Source organism: Rattus norvegicus, chromosome 12, assembly GCF_036323735.1.
Source record: "Rattus norvegicus strain BN/NHsdMcwi chromosome 12, GRCr8, whole genome shotgun sequence".
Lineage (NCBI taxonomy): Eukaryota > Metazoa > Chordata > Mammalia > Rodentia > Muridae > Rattus > Rattus norvegicus.
Genome location: NC_086030.1, coordinates 29,416,014 through 29,437,342, shown reverse-complemented (window position 1 = coordinate 29,437,342; position 21,329 = coordinate 29,416,014). Strand labels below are relative to the sequence as shown.

Below are 21,329 nucleotides of genomic sequence, written 5' to 3'. Positions count from 1 at the left end.
CTGGGGGGGTCATTCGTCATCTGGAGACTAATGTCATCACAGTGGAACTAAGTGGACAAAGGTAATTACAAAAGCCCATATAATATATGATTCTGTTCATATGAAGTTTTCATAACTGGAAAATCTGTTGAGGGAGGGAAGCATATTGGGGACTGTGTAGGAATGGGGATAGAGGGTTAGAAATAAAGGTACAGGCTTTCTTTGTGCTTCTCTCTGTCTCTCTCTACCTCCTCCTCCTCCTCTTCCTCCTTCTCCTTCTCCACCTCTTTCTTTTCCCTCTCATTTTTTTCCATAGGGTTTTTCTCATGTATACCAGGGGGCCTCAAACCCAGAATAGAGTTTAGAAGAACTGGGCCTCCTAGCTGCATCTTCTGAGTGTTGAGATGACATTGGACACCACCATTATGGTTTATGCTGGGAACCAAACCAAGAGTCTAGGTGCTAGGAAGGCACTCTGCCAACTGAGCTATAATCACACCCAATCTTCAGAATTTTTTTTTTGAGGTGGCGATACAGTTCTAAAAGTGTGATAATGGTGGCATTTTACTAAATATACTAAATGTGGGAATATACTAAAAAGTATGGCCTGTACAGTTTAAATAGGCAAATCATATGATATTGAAATCTATTATAGATCTATCACCTACTTATTTACTGTCTGTTCATATTTATATATTTACATCTATCTATCTATCTATCTATCTATCATCTATCTATCTATCTATCATCTATCTATCTTTCTATCTACCATCTGTCATCTATCCATCTATCACCTATCTATCATCATCTGTCTATCTTCTTGCTTACTTACTGTCTATCTACTTACCTATCCAATTATCAATTCATGGGTGGCCATTAAAGAATGATTCCACCTTTTTCCTTGTTGGACATCTGAAGGCAAGATGGGTCACAAGTAGCTCTACTGGAGTTACCCACGGAAGTTCGGTCAGGGTTCTCTCTCTTGCTGAGACTTCTCTAGTCACCACCATGGCCTGACCTGTAAATATGGGCTGAACATGTGCTGTCAGTGCTCCCATCAGTACACGAAGGACATAGGCCTCATTAAGTTTGACTAAGGAACCTTGAATGGATTATTCAACTGACTACCCAGTGGAATCAATTATGTTTTGTGCACAAAGAATAAAAAAGTGAAGACCTTAAAAAAGGAAAAAAAGAGAACAGAATGATTCCCAAGTTAAAGACCCACCTAAGCCAAGGCAGAAAAAATGTCCACTTTAGTTCTGACCCTAAAGAGTCAACTAGAAGGAGTGCACCTCACAGGGAAAGCAAATGCATGTGCGCTGGGCCACCGCTCTGTCAGAGCCATCTAAGAGGTAGATAGCATTACCAGACTAAAACTAAGTCAAGCTCACCCAACCTACTCACCAGTGACCTGAAACAGCTTATTTTTTGTCCCATTTGCTGTCCATCTACAAAATGTAGGTCACTCAAGGTGCATTGATTCTGGCATATTGAACAAGAGTCTCCAGGGCTGGGGAGGACAGCTCAGTTGGTAAACTACTTGCCTTGGAAACACAAAGACCTGATTTCTGTTTCCAGAACCCACATAAGAAAGCCAGGCATAGTGCTTATTTGTAATCCCAGCCCTGTGAAGGCAGAGACAGGCTGATTCCTAGAGCTCTCTGGCCAGCCACTCTAGGCCACTTGGTAAGTCCCAGGCCAGTGAGAGATCCTGTCTTAGAAAAAAGTTGGAGGATTCCTGAGGAACAAGGTAAGAGATTGTCTTCTGGTCTCATAAGCACACACATAGATGCATGAGCTTGCACATGCATGTGTACACATATATGTGCATGCATACATGTAGGCACACATTCATGTGTGCACGAGTGCATACACACCACACACACACACACACACACACACACACACACACACACACACACACACACACAATGAGATTCTTCTGGGATTTTGGAGGCTATAGTTTCTAGATGTTGAATGAAGTACCATTCAAGTTTCTCACAGTGAGAAAACAGGAGCCTTCTGTTTCTGTTGTCTTATAGTTCCTAGGCACAGATAATGAGTAAAGGTCCACATACTTTCTACTTTTATGAACCTGGGCTCTGTTCCTTGTGAAATGTAGTATACACAATCCCCTAGTTGATCTCTCTCTCTGTATGTCTATGGGGCTTACAGGGAGTAGAAATCCCACTCATATTTCTGTGACAAAAATTTTTAGAGGAAAACATGGAGAGATATCAGAGCTTACGCCTGGTGCCTTCCCATTAGCAGGCTCTAATATCAACATTAATGTTCCAAAGCATTCTATAATTTGGAGACCATGATACTTGCTAATTTTTTATTTGTATTAGAGGACAAATCTGCCCAACATGCCTTGCACTTGGGCTCTTTAAGATTTGGATTTCAAATTACCAGGACCCTATCCAATGTTAGCATCCTGCGATTTCTTTGTGTTTCCCAGGTCTGAACAAACAGGACCCAAATGAGTGTGGTTAGTGGAAAGAATGTTGAGTCTAGAAGCAAAGGTCATGGGTACTGGTCCTAGATTTCTCTCAACCACAGGTGAGAATCTTTGAAAATGGATGACCCCACTCCCAACCTCAAAGTTATTTAGAAATAACTTTCCTTATTTCTAAAATTGGTGGATGGGCTCTGTAATAAAACATAGGAAATGTCATTTCAAAGTAAGATAGAAATCCAGAACATAACAGCACGGTGACTGTTAAAGGCCCGGATAGATGACAGATAACAAAAGTCAAAATATTAGTAGTAACTTATGGGTCAGAAATGTAAGATTCAATATTAATAAATCTAAATATTTATGAATTAGTGTATAATTTTCCTTTAAAGGGGGCAAATTTGTTTGTCTTTAATATTAAATAATATTTAGGTGAAAAATCCATTCTTTTGTTCATATAAGTGTTCATGGTTCTTATGTGTCTGTGTGTGATAAGCGTGTATGTGTGTGTGTATGTGTGTGTGTGTGTGTGTGTTGTTTGTCTTTGTGAACTATGCAGTTTTATTCCTTGAGATAGTGTCTTCCTGGACCTGGAACTCACTTTTATTTTTTTTTAGCTAGAATGAACCAGTAAGCCCCCAATTGTCTCTCTCCATATCCCACGATGTTGGGGTGACACGTGCACATGTGACTATGCCTAGATTGATCGTCTTTTTTTTTTTTTTTTTTTTTTTTAGGAGCTGGGGACTGAACCCAGGGCTTTGTGCTTGCTAGGCAAGCGCTCTACCATTGAGCTAAATCCCCCCTAGATTGATCGTCTTATGCTGGGGATCTAAACTCAGGTCCTCATGGTTGTATACCAAATCAATGACCCATCTCCCCAGCCCTGGCTCACAATTCTGACCTCACTGGCTGAAATGACACAAAAGACATAATTGATATAGGGGGCATTATTTTCTCCTTGTGTGCAGCCTTTCCTGAAATGGGTTGGACAGCTGATTTGCACCTGTCTTACTGAGGCTAATTCTAGAAGGAACACCCCCCCCCAAAAAAACCAAAACAAAACTAGAATTGTCTCCCCACACCTGTCATTCATCACAGTTTCTCTCCAGGGGAGAAGAATGGAAGTGTGTTACAAAACGGGAGCCATGGCTTGTTGAGAAAGATGAATCTCTGGGAAGAATCAAGCCCAGGCCACCGCAGGCACCTAAATCATCAGGGACACCCTCTAGGAGATTACAGACTTGGCACCGCCCATCCATCTCACCCGGGGTCCACTGCAGGGCTCCTGCGACAAGTGATATTTTGGGGTAAGAAACCATGGGGTTCTTATCCAAAGCTTCTCAGATGAATTAGGAAGGAACCAAGCAACCCTCAGAGGTTTCCTGGAGCTGAGTGACTCACGAGACATTCTAGAAAATGACGTCTCTGTCCAACTCATCACAATTCCATCCCAGCTGGTTAAAACAAGCAACTGGGGATGGGAAGGATGGCTCAGTGGTCAGGAGCCTTGCTGTTCTTGAACCAGAATTCAGTTTCCAGTACTCACAATAGGTGGCTAACAAACATGTGTAGCTCCAGGAGATCTGATGCCCTGTACTGCTGCGTGTATAGCTAACATTCCTGACACAGATCTAACTAAAGAATGGAAACAAATCTTTAAAAAATAGGAGTGCTATTCTACGTGAAAGAGGGGTCTATTGTTGTATTAAATAATACCCCCACCTTGCCAAATATCTACCCCAAGACAGTAGGTTGGGTAATCGGTTTCTCCTTCCTGTTCCACAGCCTAACAGCTGTGTACCAGTACCTAGGAAATACTACCCTCCCTCGTGAGGTTTTATGATGAAACTTTCCAGAATTGCCTGGTCCTTCCCTCTGCTGCTCTCCCTAAGTTCAGTGATTGATTTAAATTGGAGTTCATTGTCATCCAGCATCCCTTGCCTGATCACCTCCTAAGTGTCAGCCTCTCTGTTAACTCCCTTCCTTGGCCAATTTCCCAAGCCCAGTTTAAACATGCAGTTGTCATGCGTCTCATGCAGACATCTGAAGCTAGCACTCAGCAAATTGGTTGGGGGGAAAAAGTGGCGATGTTAGGTAGAGAATAGGCTATTTTCAAAACAAACCCACTGAATTCAGTCAAGTAAGCAAGCAGTTACCAACTGGTTGGTTGTAATCCAACCGTTGGAAGGGTTGATGCCGTTCAAAGCCATCTGTGTATATAGACACAGTGTTAGTGTCTATAAACCGACATCCTTAGGATTACTCCTCCGTATCAGCCCATTAATACTTTCCTCTGTTAGTTTTTCCCCCATGCTTGATAGCATCTTTCATTAGGGAGTTAATTTATCCTAATTCATTTTAAAGCACAGTGTTCCTTTGTTAAATTTGATTCCACTTACAAAAGCAATATATGTTAGGCCGAGGAGATGGCTTAGCCAGTAAAACACTTGCTGTATAAGCATGAGGACCAGAGTTCAGACCCCAGAACCAATGTACAAGTTGAATATGGGTGGCAGGCAGCTTGCTTGCAACCCAAGGGCATGGGAGGTAGAGATGGGATCCTTGGAGTAGGCTGGCCAGCTAGAGAATTAGAAATTGAGGGCTCTGGGTTCAGTGAGACACATTGTCTCATTATATAAGGTAGAGAGTGATGGAGGGAGACACCTGATGTCAACCCCAGACCTCCATATGTATGTGCACACATGTGCACATACTGATATATAGAGGGTTAGAGTCTCCAATCATCATAGTAGAGAATATGGCAGCAGGCAGAGAGTGAGAGAGCGAGAGAGTGAGAACACGAGAGAGCAAGAGAGAGCGAGAGTGAGAAAGAGAGAGAGAGAGGAGAGAGAGAGAGAGAGAGAGAGAGAGAGAGAGAGCGAGAGAGCGAGCAGCCAGACATTGTGTTGGGTTATTAGCCTGGCCCAAGAATGCCTTGTAAATGCTAGCTGGAAATTTGGCCAAACTCTTTTCTTTATTTCCTTGCTGTGGTATTTCCTTTCCTCACCCAGTATATTTTCCCATGGCTGAGATTCACATGTTTACGATCAAGTGATGGGGAAGTGATTCATGCTGTCTCCATCCCTTGCAATGTTTAGCTTCTGCCATCCACACCCCCAGCTGTAGATACTGAGAGTCGTCAAGCACAGTAGAAGGAGAATGAAACAAAGCAGGAAGAGCTAACATTCACTACAAATCATATCTCTACTTTCCAAACCCAGGACTTAGCCAGAAAAACACTTACTGTCCAAGTGGGAGGACTCAAGTGTGGATCCTTATCACCCACATTTAAAGCCAGGTGTGTCTGTATGCGTCTATAGTCTCAACTCTGGAAGGTGGGGATGTTTGAATTGATTGTTAGACCTCACTGGCCAACCAGTCCAGCTGAATCAATGAGCTCAAGGTTCAGTGAGAGACTCTGTCTCAAAAAAGAGCAAGTTGAGAGTAACTGATGAAGATGCCTGACACCAACTTCTGGTCTCCACACGTATAGGAACTGTAACACACACACACACACACACACACACACACACACACACACACACACACTCTGACATTGCCAGTATCTGTATAGTTGCATCATAGAGCTCACTTTCCTGAAAATACTTTGAAGCTCTATGGTGGTCTGAATGAGAATGCTTCTCACGGGTTCAAATATTCAGATGTTTGGTCTCCAGTTGGTAGAACTGTTTGGGAAGGACCAGGAAATGAAAAGGTGTGGCACTGGGGATGATTCATACTCTCTCTCTCTCTCTCTCTCTCTCTCTCTCTCTCTCTCTCCCCCTTGTGCCCATGGATGAGGATATAAGTTCTCAGTTATTGCTCTGGTATCATGCCTGCCTGCCAGCCTGCCTGCTGCCATGTTCTCTACTTTTATGACTGGGGACTCTAACTCTCTGGGACTGGGAGTCCCAGCAAACACTTTATTTTTATGAGTTACTTTGGTCATGGCGTCTCTTCACAACAATAGAAAAGTGACTAAGACAGGCCCAAGATATTTAATTTCTCTGTGCCTGCCTTGCAAAATTCTAAAGGAAGACTCAGGATGGGTGGATGGAGAAAAGTGCCTAGAGAAAGACCTATCACTGGTTTTTGTTTATTATAATTTTCAATGTATAGAGATGGCTGATTTAACTAATCCATTTCAAGGCTTTCTTTAGGGGGCTAGGTTATTGGGGGTGGGGGCACTTGTAGACTGAATTTGTCACTCTGACTAAGACTTGGCACAGCAGGCCCTTTTATCTTTCTTTGAGTGTGTATGTGCTGTGCGCACATTTGTGAAGGTGTGTTCACACATACACAGTTCACACATACACAGTTCACACATACACAGTTCACACATACGCAGGACATCGAAGTCTACGCCAGGCATCTTCCATTGACTCTTCCCTTATTTCTTGAGGTGGGGTATCTCACTCACCCCCTGAAGACTATAGTTCTAGCTGGTCTAGCTAGCCAGTTGGTCCCCAGGGACCTTTTCCTACTTCCTTCATGCTGGGATTACAAATAGCTACATTAGAAAAAGCTCTGCCTTTATGTGAAACTATGGTTTTCACACTTGCACAGCAAGCACTTTGACCGCTGGGTCATCTCCTCAGCCTTCATTTTTCTTTGTGAGACAGGGTCTTGGTATGCAGTTCAGTTTGGCCTAGAACTCATTGTTTTCTGCCTTCCTCAGTCTCCTAAGTCACATTAGAAGCCACTGTGCCTGACTCTGGACTTCTTGTTCTTATTTCTGTTTCTCAGCTTACAGTCTACCCTGAAACTTTTCGAAGCACTCTTCAGGTGCTTTGGTAACTACTATACCTTCTTTGTGGTGGTTTGTATATGCTTGACTCAGGGAGTGGCGTTATTTTAAGGTGTGCCCTTGTTGGAGTAGGAGTGGCCTTGTTGGAAGAAGTGTGTCACTGTAGGCATGGGCTTTAAGACCCTCCTCCTAGCTGCCTGGAAGCCAGTCTTCTCCTAGAGGCCTTCAGATAAAGATGTAGAACTCTCAACTCCTCCAGTACCATGCCTGCCTAGATGCTGCCATGTTCCCACCTTGACGATAGTGGGCTGAACCTCTGAACCTGTAAGCCAGCTCCAATTAAATGTTGTTCTTATAAGAGTTGCCTTGGTCATGGTGTCTGTTTGTAGCAGTAAAACCCTAACTCAGACATATGCTGGGGGGACAAAGTAGTGTCTCTTCCTCTACACAATGTTGGCTCCTAAACCTGCTACCTTGTCTTGGTTTACCCCAGTGGTGTAAGCATAGACTCTTCTTAGTGGCTATTGGGTATTTTTTTTAATATCTATGTTTTGTGGGGGTTGGGAGGGCAGGGTGCATTTACCATGGCTCAAATGTGGAGGTCAGAGGACAGCTTGTAGGAGTCAGTTCTCTCCTTTTATCACGTGAGTTCTGGAGCTGAAACTTAGGTTGTCAGCCTCAGCAGCAAGCTTCTTTACCTGCGGAGGCATCTCAGCTGTCCTCTGTTGACATTTCTTGAGGTGTCCACAGCAGTGGCCACAGCCATTGGCCTTGACCTCAGCATTTTCTCAGTGGGTGCATAAACTGCTTTTAAGGAATGACTGCAAAGGTTGGGCGTTGTTAGAGTGTGCTCCCTCTGTATTAGAAGTTTTGTTCATTGCTGTGACAAAATGACTGACAAAAACAACAATGGAAGAAAGCAAAGGTTCGTTGTTCAAAGCACAGTATACCATGGTGAGAAAGGCATGCAGGCAGGAGCAAAGCCACTGGCCATGTTGCTTCTATAGATCTGTAGTCAGGAAGCAGATAGATAGATAGATAGATAGATAGATAGATAGATAGATAGATAGATAGATAGATAGATTTATAGGCTTGTGCTCAGCTTGCCTTCTACTTTTTATTCATCACATGTCTCCAGCACATGGGGTCACCCTTTCCTCATTCAGGGTGTGACTTACTCTCTTATGTAGACCCTCCTGGAAAGCCCCTTATGCACACTCAGACTTACCTCTTTGGTGATTCTAAATCTGGCCACGTTGGCAAGAGGAACAGTCACAGACCCCCACAGATTCATGTGGTGGATGAATTTGGAAGGTGAAGGAACCTTGAAGAACTATAGTCTATTAGGTGATGATGAGATTATTAGACACTTCACACCCAGAAAGATTAATCATGTTGTCATGGTACAATCATTTCCTGCTAGAATGGGTTGTTTGGAAGTGAGCGTCCTTATATGTTTGGTGTCTTCTACCCTCTGCCAATCCTCCTTTTCTCTGCCATGCCATGGCTTAGCCAAAGGGCTATCACCAGACACTAGAAAGATGGGAACTATCTAATCTTACGCTTTTAGTTACAGAAACTATGAGCTATATGTGATTTTTTTGTTTTCTTTATAAACCTCCCTATCTTCTGGTGTTGTTATAGCAACTGAAAACGGACTTATACAATGGTCTTGGCCTTTTGCTAGTTTAGATCTCCATTCTCACAGAACGAATCCACTGGGTTTGTTAGGAAGTGGTTTTTAGAACACCATGTTGCTGTCAGAGCTCCAGATCTTTCTGCTTCTGCAAAATAAGACTGACATGGGACTGGAGAGATGGTCAAGTGGTTGAGAGCATTGCTGCTTTTGTAGAGGACCCAACCTTGGTCCCCAGCATCTGCATTATGTGGTTCAGAACCACCTATAACTCCAGCTACAGGAGATCTAACACCTTCTTCTGGCCTCCATGGGCAACTGCACTTGCATGAATACACATCCTCCATGTGCATATAATTAAAACTAAAAACAATAAATCTTAAAAAGAACTTCTGAGACTACTTCATTTCTAGTTAGAGAATAGCATCTATTCAGAGCAATGCAAGATAATGCACGGCCACAAAAAATATGGGGAAACAGGGCACTGGGCAACCCAAGAGAGCCATAGCTTAGGGCTGGTTTTGATGAGTATGCAACTTTCTGTGACTTACTGTGTTATTTGCCTGGATCTGAGAAGCCCTTCTCTCCAGAGGCCAATGATGGGGCTCCCAGGGCAATGTTTTACATTCCTGAACAACATCTGTTTTACATTCCTACCCTCTATAAATGCACGCTGTTGGCTACTTGCCTAAGCTCACGTCTCCCTCCTCCCTTCAATTCTTTCCTCTCTTCAAGATAGCTTCTCTCTTTGGAAGAATGGGATCATTTCTCTCCTGGATAGGTCTTCTCATAGACAGAAAATTCCAAAAGCTGCATGTGACTGTTAGTTTATATATCCCATGGCCACACCAAAGGAAACCAGGCTAAGAATGGCTGTAAAGTGACTTTCTAGCAAGGCTTGTGACTGTGGTTTAAATGCTATGTTCGACTCAGGGAGCTCTGTGTATCTCCAAGAGGACTGAGCTCCAGGTTTCACTCTTTCCCTTCCCATAGTCTCTTCACATTCCCTCCTTTCTTCCCTGCTAATTGAAAAAAAAAGGGGTGGGGGAGGTTGAACTGTAGTGAAAGCTAAGATCCTAGAATAAGTCAGGCTACCACACAGGTTCCAAACTAAACACCATCAAAGCCAAGTCACTGAACTGTACAGCCCCAACTGACAGGACCATATTTGCCGGCTGCTTCTGTCTTAAGAATTTTAAAGAGACAGTGTACACTGGTGTAAGATATTTCAAAGGAAAAGAAAAGGTAGGGCAACTATGTGTGTTACAGCAATTGAAAATGTACATATACAATGACTTTGCTCATTCTGCTGTCTTAGACCTCCACTCTTATAAAGCAGGTTCTACTGGGGAGGATATTTGATTTAAAGATGAAGAAAACTCAACCAACATTTGGCCTCTGTCATTGTTTATGTTTTTAATTTTCGTTATTACTGTGAGGTTTGGAGGTAACTTGAACAGAGTATATTGGTTGCTTGTCTCTTTGCTATGCCAAAACACCTGACATAATGGATTTATTTTCCTCAGTTTTAGTATGTTGTTTTTAGCGTAATTGAGAACTGTCCAGATCAACTCGGCCTATGGGCATGTGTGTGCATGTGGAATTGTCCTAATTGTTAATTGATTTAGGAGGGCCTAGTCCACTGTGGGTGACTCCATTCCCTGGTTAGATGGTCCTGGGCTATATAGGAAACCTAGCTAAACATGAGAAGTTAGAGCAAGCCAGCAAGTGGCATTCCTCTGTAGCTTCTGCTTGAGTTCCTACCCTGACTTCCTCTTTTGTAGTAATTTCCTGAAACATAAAATATTCTGTATTGGAGCCCATTAAGCTCATTAAGATACAAGAAGTTCTAAAGTGAAGTGAAACAGCCTGTCTTTCAAGGAAGCTTATTAACTCAGGGGAATAAAACAACTCAAAAGTTTCAGGAAGTTCCTGAAGCTGACTAGATACACCAGACTCCTTCATTTCTAAGTGTATATAAGCAGTAAAGGACTGTTTGAGAGATAGTCTCAGACAAGTCTAGAAGAAGCTCAAATCAGCCAGGCTGCCTGGAGGAAGATCAGATCACCTGAGATGCCTGGAAGAGAGTTGAGCTGTCTACGTTCTGTGCAGTGAGTTCCAGGTTTCCTTTTTTTTTTTTTGTAAGCTGTCGCCCATGTTGGGGTGCAGTTTGGTGCTACAGCTGTCTTTGACCCTTTTATGCTGTCATAATACCCTTTACCCATAGTCCTATGAGTAACCTCAATAAACTCAGTGGCTCACCAATGTGGACTTTATTGATATCAACACTTTGGTCTGTTGTTGGCTCACTACCTAGGATGAGCAGATGCTTTTCATGTCTCTCCAGAAAAAGTGTCGTATAATTCTTCTCTCAATTTTTCTCTTTAACTTATAAGATAAAGCAGCCATTTCCCTCCCATCTTAGAGTGCTTTCCATTGCCGTGGAATACTATGTGTAAAAGCAACTTGAGGAGCAAAGAATTTATTTGACTTAAACATCTTGATCACAAATACATCATGGTGGGAGGTCAAGACAGGAACCTGGAAGTAGGAACTGGAGCAGAGGCCACGTAAGAGCATGGCTTACTGACTCATCCATCCTACATTTCGTACAATGCAGGACTATCTAATCAGGGATGGCATTGTTTACACTGGGCTAGGCCCTGCCATATCATTCATTAGCCAAGGAAATGTCTCACAGGATTGTCTACAGGCCACTCTCATAGAAGCATTTATGAGAGTAGAAGTTCCCTCTTTCTAAAGGATTCTAGCTCCTAAGAAACTGGACAAAACTAACCATCATATGCTCATAAGTTGTTTTTGGTCAGAGTGATTCGTAATACAACAGAAAAGAAACTAGAAAACTTTTCGGTGCCAGAAGTCATGTGGCTAGAGTCGTTTGGTTCTTGCGGGCAGGGGCTTGCGCCTGGCTCCTTGACGTCTTGGTGGGTCAGAAAGTTGGGTGTGGAAGTGGAAGTGAAGGTGAGGCGTCCTTCAAGGCCTCCCTTCCCTTACTCACTTCCGCCCACCTCCTAAAGGGTCTGCAGATTCCTACAACAATGCCCTCAGCCGGGGAGTAAGTCTAGACACGTGAACCTGTGGGGGACGCTTCACATTCAAACCGTTAGCAGGGACGAATGGATCTATCTTTGCTCCAGTGCACGTTTGAGCTTTATGAGGCTGGAATCGCAAACACACAACATAGGGTTTTATGCATTGGCACAACTTCGTGTTAAATTGTTCTCAGCGGGTACCTTGTAGGGGAATGTGAATATGAATGGCCTGTGTTCTGGAGTTTGACTCCCAATTACAGAGATGTTATAGGAAGCCTGGTCTTAACACTGCCCAGTAAAACAGTCTTCCTCCACTTATGTATGGCACCTACGGTCCATTTAGTTTCATATACACAAAGTAATCTCTTCGGTAGTCAAACTCCCATGAGCCACTCAGAAAGTGGGGAAGAAAGAACTTTGTTGCCTAGCAACCAATGGAACATTACAACGCCAGATAAATCGAATCAATATCGCTGTAAATATTGAACCCTCTGTTGATGAGGAAAAAAACAAAACAAAACAAAAACCCAACTCTGAAACTAAGTCCATAACTCCTCGGCTCTTTCCTTTTTAGGCGTAAGCAGCTGATTAGGACCAGCTGGACAGTTTGCAAAGGCCTACAGTTAGGAGTAGGATGGCAGGATGAGTCCTGCAGGGGAACCCACCAGGCATCCTTCCAGGAAGAAGGCTCCTGGAGGCAGAGTCCCTAGGAATCTGAATTGTCCTTGTCAGTTCTGGTGGCTGCCGGGAGGTCTCTGTCTGGAGCTTGTGGTCTGATGGCATCTGGTGGAATTGTTAAACAAGGTCCCTCTTGCCAGTGTGTGTGCAAGTGAATGAGAGTGAGAGTGTGTCCATGAGTGAGAGAGAGACACACACAGAGAGAGGGAGGCAGGGGTTGAGAGGGGTGGGGAGGGGAAGGGAGAATTAGGGAGTTGCTAGGCAAGTACACTACCCTTAAGCTACATTTGTTTCTTGAGACATGGTCTTCCTAGCCCAGGCTAGCCTAGAACTTGTGATCTTCTTGATTCAATTCTGGGGTTATAGGTTTATACCAGCTCTGTGTATTAGTGGCTTTGTAAAAAAAACATACAAAGTTGGTGCATGTTCCTCTTCATACCTAGCATATTAAGACCTTTCCATGTGGTCCTTGTGTCTCCTAGTCCCTTAGTTCACCCCAGGAATGGACTGTACTACAGCCATTATCTCTGTATAGCCATTAGATGTTTCTGAGGGGACTTCATTTCCATTAAAAATTCTTTGAGTCTATTATAGTTGACTGCCTGCACTCTGTAGCAATGAATCCAGTTTAGGGGACTCTGAACAAAATTAATTGCCTTGGTTTGGTAACTAGTCACTTTATCTTCATGATGCTGCAGCCTAAACCTAGGAAACACTTCCTGGCTGAACATCCTTGATGAAGAGGCCTGAAATATGTTCTATACAGCTTTCTGTGGGGTCCTCATCATCAGACTTCTGCTCAAGTGTTGTTGGGGGCAAGGACACATTTTGAGGATTGACATTAATAAGATTTACTAAAGTGTGTGTAGGATGGAAAAGTTAATATTGGTTGAGTCTTGGCCAAGGACAGTTACAAACTGGAGCTGTAAGCCAGGCCTGGCTATATATAGCTTTGTGAGTTCAGCACTTGGGAGTCAGAGGCCGGAGGATTTAGATTTCAAGAGGAGCCTGAAATGTATACCCATTTACTGTTACAAATCAACCAACCAATCAAGGAAACCCATAACAATCAAACACACACACACACACACACACACACACACACACACTCACACACACACACTCACACACACTCACACACACATTCACACACACTCACACACACATACACACACATTCACACACACACTCACACACACATACACACACACATTCACACATACACTCACACAGACACACTCACACACACTCACACACTCACACACATTCACACACACACTCACATACTCACACATTCACACTCACACACACTTGCACACACATACACTCACGCACTCACACACACTCACACACACTTGTGCACATATACATACACACACATATACATGCACTTCTGCACATACATGTTTGCACAAGCAAGTACACACCAAAACTAAAAAAACAAATGAGATTGGCCACAGGGCCTAGGATAATCTTAAGTATCAGCCATTTACTCATTATCTGGATGGGGGATTTATTTTAACAAAGTTGTTTGTCTTTAATAGTAATAATAACTTAATAGATAGTAACCTCAGGTTTATGTTTGGATTTCTGTGTAACCGTTGAGAGGCAGGTGGCTTAGCCAGGCTGAAAGGCTGAGCTCTTTATTTCTAATTAGCCTCTTTCTAAGAGAGGGTGTAATGTAACAATTCTTCTGCCTTGAAACATTTCTTCCTATAGGGAGGCTACTGGAAGTCAACAAAACTTACAAGTCTCAGAGAACTGAAACTTACAAAACTCACAGGGCTATGCAAGCAGAATTGCTGGAAGGGGGAAATTCTCTGCTACTAAACTGCTATAGGATACTCATAAACCTATCTAACTTCTTGCTGAAGCTCTTGGCATTTACCAGACAGAAAAGGTCCCTCTTTACAGCAGACAGCGATCATTTTGATGGCTCTAACTCCAAATCTTCAGGGAGCTCCAGGATTCCAGTTTCAATAGTCTTTATCCATGTGAGGGCAGGCTTTGGCTTATAGCTCTGTACTTAACCACCATAAACTCACAAGATCACTAAGCTAGACTTCCATGGAATCCTTTTTTTTATTTTACTATTATTTTTTGTACACCATTAAGTCGCATCTTCCCAGAAAAGGTCTCACAAGAGAGAGAATGAAGGATAGAATCACTTAGGCTCTGGATGACAGCTTACATCAGTGATGTCCTCTGCTGCTTAAGAACATCTCAAGCTACAAGACAAGGAGAGAGGAAAACACTTTTTATGCTGTCCTTGCTTTAAGCACTTCTGTGGCTAATGCATATTTACCTTTAGAAGTTGAATGCTTGTCTAGTGTTACTTTTATCTCTAGGACAATTCAGTCTGGCCTCAAATTTTCCTTATGCTATGCATGTTTTTTCCTATCCTTTTATCACTCAAAGCTGGGTTAGGATGTCTTTAAGGATCTGGGAGGAAATAATAGAATTCATAACACTGAAGTAACAAAGTAAAACCATCAAGTACGATAACTCCACAAAAAGAGGGCTCCCAGAAGACAGACTTTCCATGCCAGGACCCTTGGGACACAGTGTTTGGCTATTAGTTAAACCTCATTGTCTCAGCCCCATGAAGTGCCTCTATTTACCTTCTGGGAAATGCAATTCATTATCCTCAGGAAGATCTCTGGTTCCAAAGACCAATGACTATACTTGCCTGCCTAAACCCAATAGTTCATTTATTTAAGATTAATTCATACATTAGTGGGGGAAACCCTGTTGGTGAATGCAGCTGAAACGTATTATTTTTTTCCCTTCAGCACAAAATGAGGTGCTTCCCAAAATGGCTATGGTAATTCAGTCTCCTTTCTTGGGCCAGCGGAATGGCTCAGCATGTAAAGGCACTCACTGCCAAAGCCTGAAGACCTGAATTCCATCACCAGCCTACAGTGGAAGGAGAGAAATAACTCCCAAAAGTTGTTCTCTGTCTTCTGCATACATGCCATAGGAAGAGGGCACCCTATGTCTCACACATGCATTCCCACGATAGTAATAAATTAAAGTTTAAAGTAACTTAACATACTTTCTTTATTTTTAATGAATCATCTTTTTTTGTGTGTGCTTTCCTTGTGTGTGAGAAGCATGCAGATGTTCATGTGTGCATGTGTGTACCAGTGTAGGGAAGGCAGAGGTCATGTGTCTTTCTCATTTGTTTTGCTCTCGGATTTATTTATTGATCAATTGATTGATTGATTGATTGGTGTTTTGCTTCTATGTATGTCTGCGTGAGGTCTGCCTTTGTTTCTTTCTTTCTGCACAGGTGTTTTGCCTGCATGCATGTCTGGGTGAGGAATTTATTTATTTATTTATTTATTTATTTATTTATTTATTTATTTATTTATTTATTTATATGTGCATTGGTGTTTTGCCTGTATGTATGTCTCTATGAGGGTATCAGGTCCCCTGGAACTGGAGTTCCAGATAGCTGTAAGCTGTCATGCGGGTGCTGGGAATTGAACCCAGATCTTCTGAAAGAGCAGTCAGTCTCTTAACCACTCTGTCTTGTTCTTTCGAGACAAGGTCTCTCAGTGAACCTGGAAATTGCTGATTCAGCTGGATTGGCTGGTTAGTGAACCCTAAGCACCCTTCTGGTTTCTTTCTTCCCAGCACTGGGATTACATGTTATTCACAAAATTACCATGTTTTTGTTTTAGTCCTGGGTGGTAGTCAATCTCAGGTCCTCAGGTTATGAAGCAAGTGCTCAACTGACTGATTAGTCTTTCGCCATTTTTATCTCATCAATTGGCATATTGACCCAGGTGACTGAGGAAAGCCTATTAAGGCTTCTCGAGTTGGGCCTTTTGTCTTAAAAGTCCACTAACTTAGCACCTAGAGAAAGAAGAGAAACACATGCTTGCAGCAGTCAGGTATTTGATTTGGGAATATTTGTTATGCAGCGACAGCTGATTCATTCATAATCTGTATACTGGGCAAACTGGGTCATGTGGAGACAGAGACAGGATGGTGGAGGAAAGGTTTCTAGTTACCAGGGAAAGGAGGAAGTTATTCTTTGTCTATCTCGGGTCCTGAAGGACCTTGTAGCAAGAATTTCTCTGAACTTTCCAGACCTATCATTGTGCCAGACAAGCCATTATGCTAAATTTTTCTAAAGGCAGGAATTCAGTGGTGACCTGTGCGGAGCTGAAAGGGCAAAACCGAGAGGCAGGGAGAGAGTAACCTTTTATAGCAGGCGAAATTGATGGCCTGATTCAACAGCCCCCACGGATTGTAGATCTCAGCAACTTAAAGCAACCTTCATTCCTGTTCACGCTAAGAGTGGGGATTTCCCATCCTGCCCAGGGGCAGGAGAGAGTTCAATGTAAAGAAATATGATTTCAACCTTGCAAATGACAGACATTTCTAGCATCGGCGTGCTGATTTGAAGCATTGTAATGGTGAGCTTCCTTGAGTGGAACACTAAATACTGGGGAGGTAGCTCAGTTGGTAACATGTTAGCCATGCAATAAAGTGGACCCAAGGTTAATTTCTGAAACACGTGTTAAAAGCAACTGGGTGTGGTGGCGCACCCTTATAATTCTATTTCGGGGAGGCAGACAGGTAGATCTTGGGGCTTGGTGTCCAGCCTCACCTACTTGGCGAGCTCCAGGCCAGTGAGAGACCTCATCTTATAAAAATAGTGTGGGAAGGATCACCCCTGAGGAATGAGAGCTGAGGTTGACCTTTGGCTTCTGATTGAAATGAGACAGAATTTATAAACTCACTGGCAGTGACTTGTTAGAGTAGACTTCTATTTCAGTGACAAATCCTTTGGTTGAAATCAATCACTGGGCACATGCCCAAAATCTCAGCATTCAGGAGACAGAAGCAAAAGAATCAAGAATTCATGACTGGCCTAAGTTACATAAAAAGACCCTGTCTTGGGCTGGAGAGATGGCTCAGCGGTTAAGAGCACTGACTGCTCTTCCTAGAGGTCCTGAGTTCAAATCCCAGCAACCACGTGGTGGCTCATAACCATCTGTAATGGGAGCCGATACTCTCTTCTGGTGTGTCTGAAGACAGATACAGTGTACTCATACACATAAAGTAAAAATCTTTAGAAAAAGAGAGACCTTGTCTTAAGCAAACACAAGCACAAACATAAACAAAGGAAGGGCTAGGGAGACAGCTTGGCTGGTAAAGGCTTGCTGCAAAGCCCTACAACTCGAGTTCAATTCTTGGTACCCACGTGGAGGAGCCAAAGTTGTCCTCTGACTTCCTTATGCATGGATGCTTGTGTAAATATCACTCCCCTCCAACTAAACAAATGTGACAACGTGTACTTCACTACATATTTCAAAACAGAAGTAAAAGGACCACCACAACCCATGATGATCCTCTGCCATCCAACTTCTGAGCGTACACTTGGCTCTCTGTGTGGTATTAAAGGGATGTATTTGTTTTGACAATTCTCTGTTCTTTTCTGTAGCCCATGCAAATTAGGGGGGCCCAGGAGGATTAAAGGGAGGTAGTAAGGGTGGGAGTATAGATAAGATCAAAATACAATGTATACACATATAACATTTTCAAAAAATAAATTAAACTTGTAGTTCAAAAAGGAATTCCATGTGTACTTGTTTTATCTAGAATTACAAGGCCAAGCCCTGAGTCTCGAACCCCCTTCTTTTCATCTGCACCTTGTTGTGCTGATCCTGGTCATGTATATCTGAACCCCACAGATACATTCTGATTCTTACAGCGGTCCCATTTAGTCGGCCAACTCAGCCTGCATCCATGATTCTCTTCCGTCTAGCCATCTTCGACTTAAGCAAGGTGACATGACTCTGGCCTGTGAGTTATAATCCCTATGATTTAGGAGGAAATGAGTTTTTTTTTTTTTGAAAATATGGTTTAATGCATTCCCTGTAATTTCTAAATGTTGAAAGCTTAATTCCCTAGTGTGGGATCTTGAGGGATGAGGTCAGCTGGGAGTCATGAAAACTCTCTCTGAATGAGTAGATGGATAACGCCGTCATTTGCATGAGTTGTCATTAGGGCGTCTTGGGTATGAAAGGGACCTCCTTCTAAGACAGTTGCTTACTGTGGTGTGTGTGGTTAGTTTTATTTCCAAGTTGACCCAACCCAGAATTGGCTGGAAGAAAGGTCTCTGGGTATGCTTATGGAGGATTATCTTGATTATCGTAAATTATATGAGAGGACACCTCTTATTTATGGGCAGGAGAAGCAAGCTGAACTGTACTCCTGCACACACACGTTATTCATTGCTCTCTTCTGACTAGGTAGGTAATGTGACCAGCTGCTTCAATCTCCCGATACTTTGACCTCTCCGCCGAGGTGGACTGTAAACTGTGACTGTGAGCTAAGGCAAGCCCTTTCTCCCTTAAGTTGCTTTTGTCAGGGCGTTTTATCACTTAAGACATTTACCTCGTGGTTTCCGGTCATGTTATAAAGCACCCAAAGAATGAAAAAAGATTCCATCACTGTGTCATTGGAGTCCTCACTTCCTAGAAACAAGAGACAAATAGACGATTTAAAAAATTATTGATTAGGGGCTGGGGATTTAGCTCAGTGGTAGAGCGCTTACCTAGGAAGCGCAAGGCCCTGGGTTCGGTCCCCAGCTCCGAAAAAAAAGAACCAAAAAAAAAAATTATTGATTCTTTGTGAGCTTCACAACATGCACCCCAGTGCCACTCATCTCCCCATCTCCTCATATCTGCCCTTCGCTCTTGCAACCTCTCCCCCAAAATAAAACACACACACAGAGAGAGAGAGAGAGAGAGAGAGAGAGAGAGAGAACAAAGCATAGAAAACATCTCATCGTGGAAGCTGTAGTGTGTCACAGTGTGTCCAACAGTATGTCCCTCTGTCCATACAGCTTTATGAGTCACTGGTCTTGTTCAAGATCTCCAGCTTCTGTGACACCATCAGTATTGGATCTTCACTGGGCCTCCTTCAGGTTATGCTGTTGTTGGTGTGTCATGGAGATCCTTCAGTTTTGGGTCAGCAGGACTGGCCCTGTCACATGTTCCAACCATTTACAGATGACAGATTTTAAGGTGGGCCAACTTGGAGCCCTGGATATGAGCCTAGGTGGCAGCTGAACTGGTCAGCAGGGAAGCTGTCCCTTATCTGCACTACCACGGGGAGCTCTCCAGTATTGCTCGGGCTAGGCCACCCGATGATGCCATTGGCAGGAGGCAGGGTCAGCTCTCCTGGTTTCAATGTGCTGCCCAGTCACTGGGGGGGGGGGGGCTACTCTCCCAAGCACTGCAGCTAGTGAGGGGCTGGGCCAGCTCTCTCACTCTCAAACCCTCGAGGCTGGTTCATCACACCTTTGCCATCAGGTCAGCTCACTGTTGTCCAGTCAAGGTGTAGGACTCGTTCTCCTGAGTGTTGTAGCTGGAGAGGGACAGGGCCAGCTCACCTGCTAGCATGACCCTAGGATCAGCTTTCCTGACTGCCACAGGTCATGAGGATCCAGGTAGGGAAGGGCATGGGCATCACCCTCCCCCCACACCCACAACATCTCAACAGGAAAGAGGAGGAACTAACTCTCCTATTCTGTCACACTCCCATTGCTCTGGCTCACCAGGGTCTGTCCTGCTGTGCTGTCTAGGTGAGGTGCAGGGTCCACTCTCCAGAATACCATAGCTGGTAAGGGGCAGGGATAGCTCTCTAGTGCTCATGACCCTGTGGGTAGCTTTTATGACCACTGAAGATGGAGTGAGGTGTTCTCTTTGCTCCTGTGCCATTCTGCAGCAGATGAGTGGTGGTGTCAGCTCTCCTACATGCACATCTTTAAGGATGGCTCACCCAGTCCCCTGCCACTAAGCTTTACTGTGCTGCCTGGGTGAGAAACAGGAGCAAAGCTATTTCCCTACTCTACCAGGTGTTGCTTTAGGGGAGGGGTGGTACCAGCTCTCTAGAGTGCCAGAACCAGTGAGGAACAAGGCCAGTTCTGCATAGCTCCCCTGGACATCCCTGTGGTCTCCTGCAGTAGCCCCAGTGATGGACATTCCCATGAACTCTAGCGGTAATATGAGCCGTGGACACAATACTGATCCCTGCCTATGGCCCTCAGCAGCAGCCTGTACCAGGTCCTCACCATGGCCCCAGGTGATAGGGCCAGCCATTCACAACAGGCTCCTCCTCTCAACCCTTGAGTCTCCGGTCCCATCCCTCTTCATAAGGCTCGAGGTGCTGCACTTCTCGTTCTCTCCTGTCTGACCACCACATATTCACACTTTGTGTTGGCTCCCACTGCAGGCTAGCCCCATGGATGGCAGGCCCTGAGGGCAGGTGTGTGTGTTGCATGATGGTCTGCAGGTCTTTGTCTGTCTTCCTCAACCCCCACTGCAAGGCATGATGGTAGGCAGGGCTCTGTGTGCCTACGGTCCACTTGTGCTGTGGGGAAAAGTGCAGGTCTGTACGCATCTTTCCTGTCTGTACCACATGGCACGGTGGAACACAGGTCTCTGTCTTCCTCCTCCTGTGCCACACTAGATTTGATTAGATTTGATTTTTTATATGTCTTAGGCATAAAACAACTTTGGTCACCAAGTCAGGCAACAAGCTAGGATTAACAAAGAGCTGCCATCTATTCTGCCCCTGACTAAGAACACCACCACCAACAAGGCATCTCTTTGCCAATTGCCATGGGGATAGATATTTATTCTTTACAAACTACTCAGCCTCGGAAATTCTGTTAATAGCAACAGAAAATGCACTAAGACACCCACTTAGCTTTTTTTGTTGTGATTGTTCATCCAGCCTGGTGTGCGT

The 21,329-nt window shown here is 43.8% G+C and overlaps 1 non-coding gene and 1 pseudogene across 1 annotated transcript; both read left to right on the top strand.

The window, feature by feature from the left end:
• The first annotated feature begins 902 nt into the window (after nt 1-902).
• Nucleotides 903-1,226, top strand: Rps29-ps4 (ribosomal protein S29, pseudogene 4; annotated as a pseudogene).
• Nucleotides 1,227-20,920: 19,694 nt separating this feature from the next.
• Nucleotides 20,921-21,039, top strand: Mir6322 (microRNA 6322). The gene has a single exon (NR_106694.1). It is a non-coding gene; the product is annotated as a microRNA 6322 (primary transcript).
• The last annotated feature ends 290 nt before the right edge of the window (nt 21,040-21,329 follow it).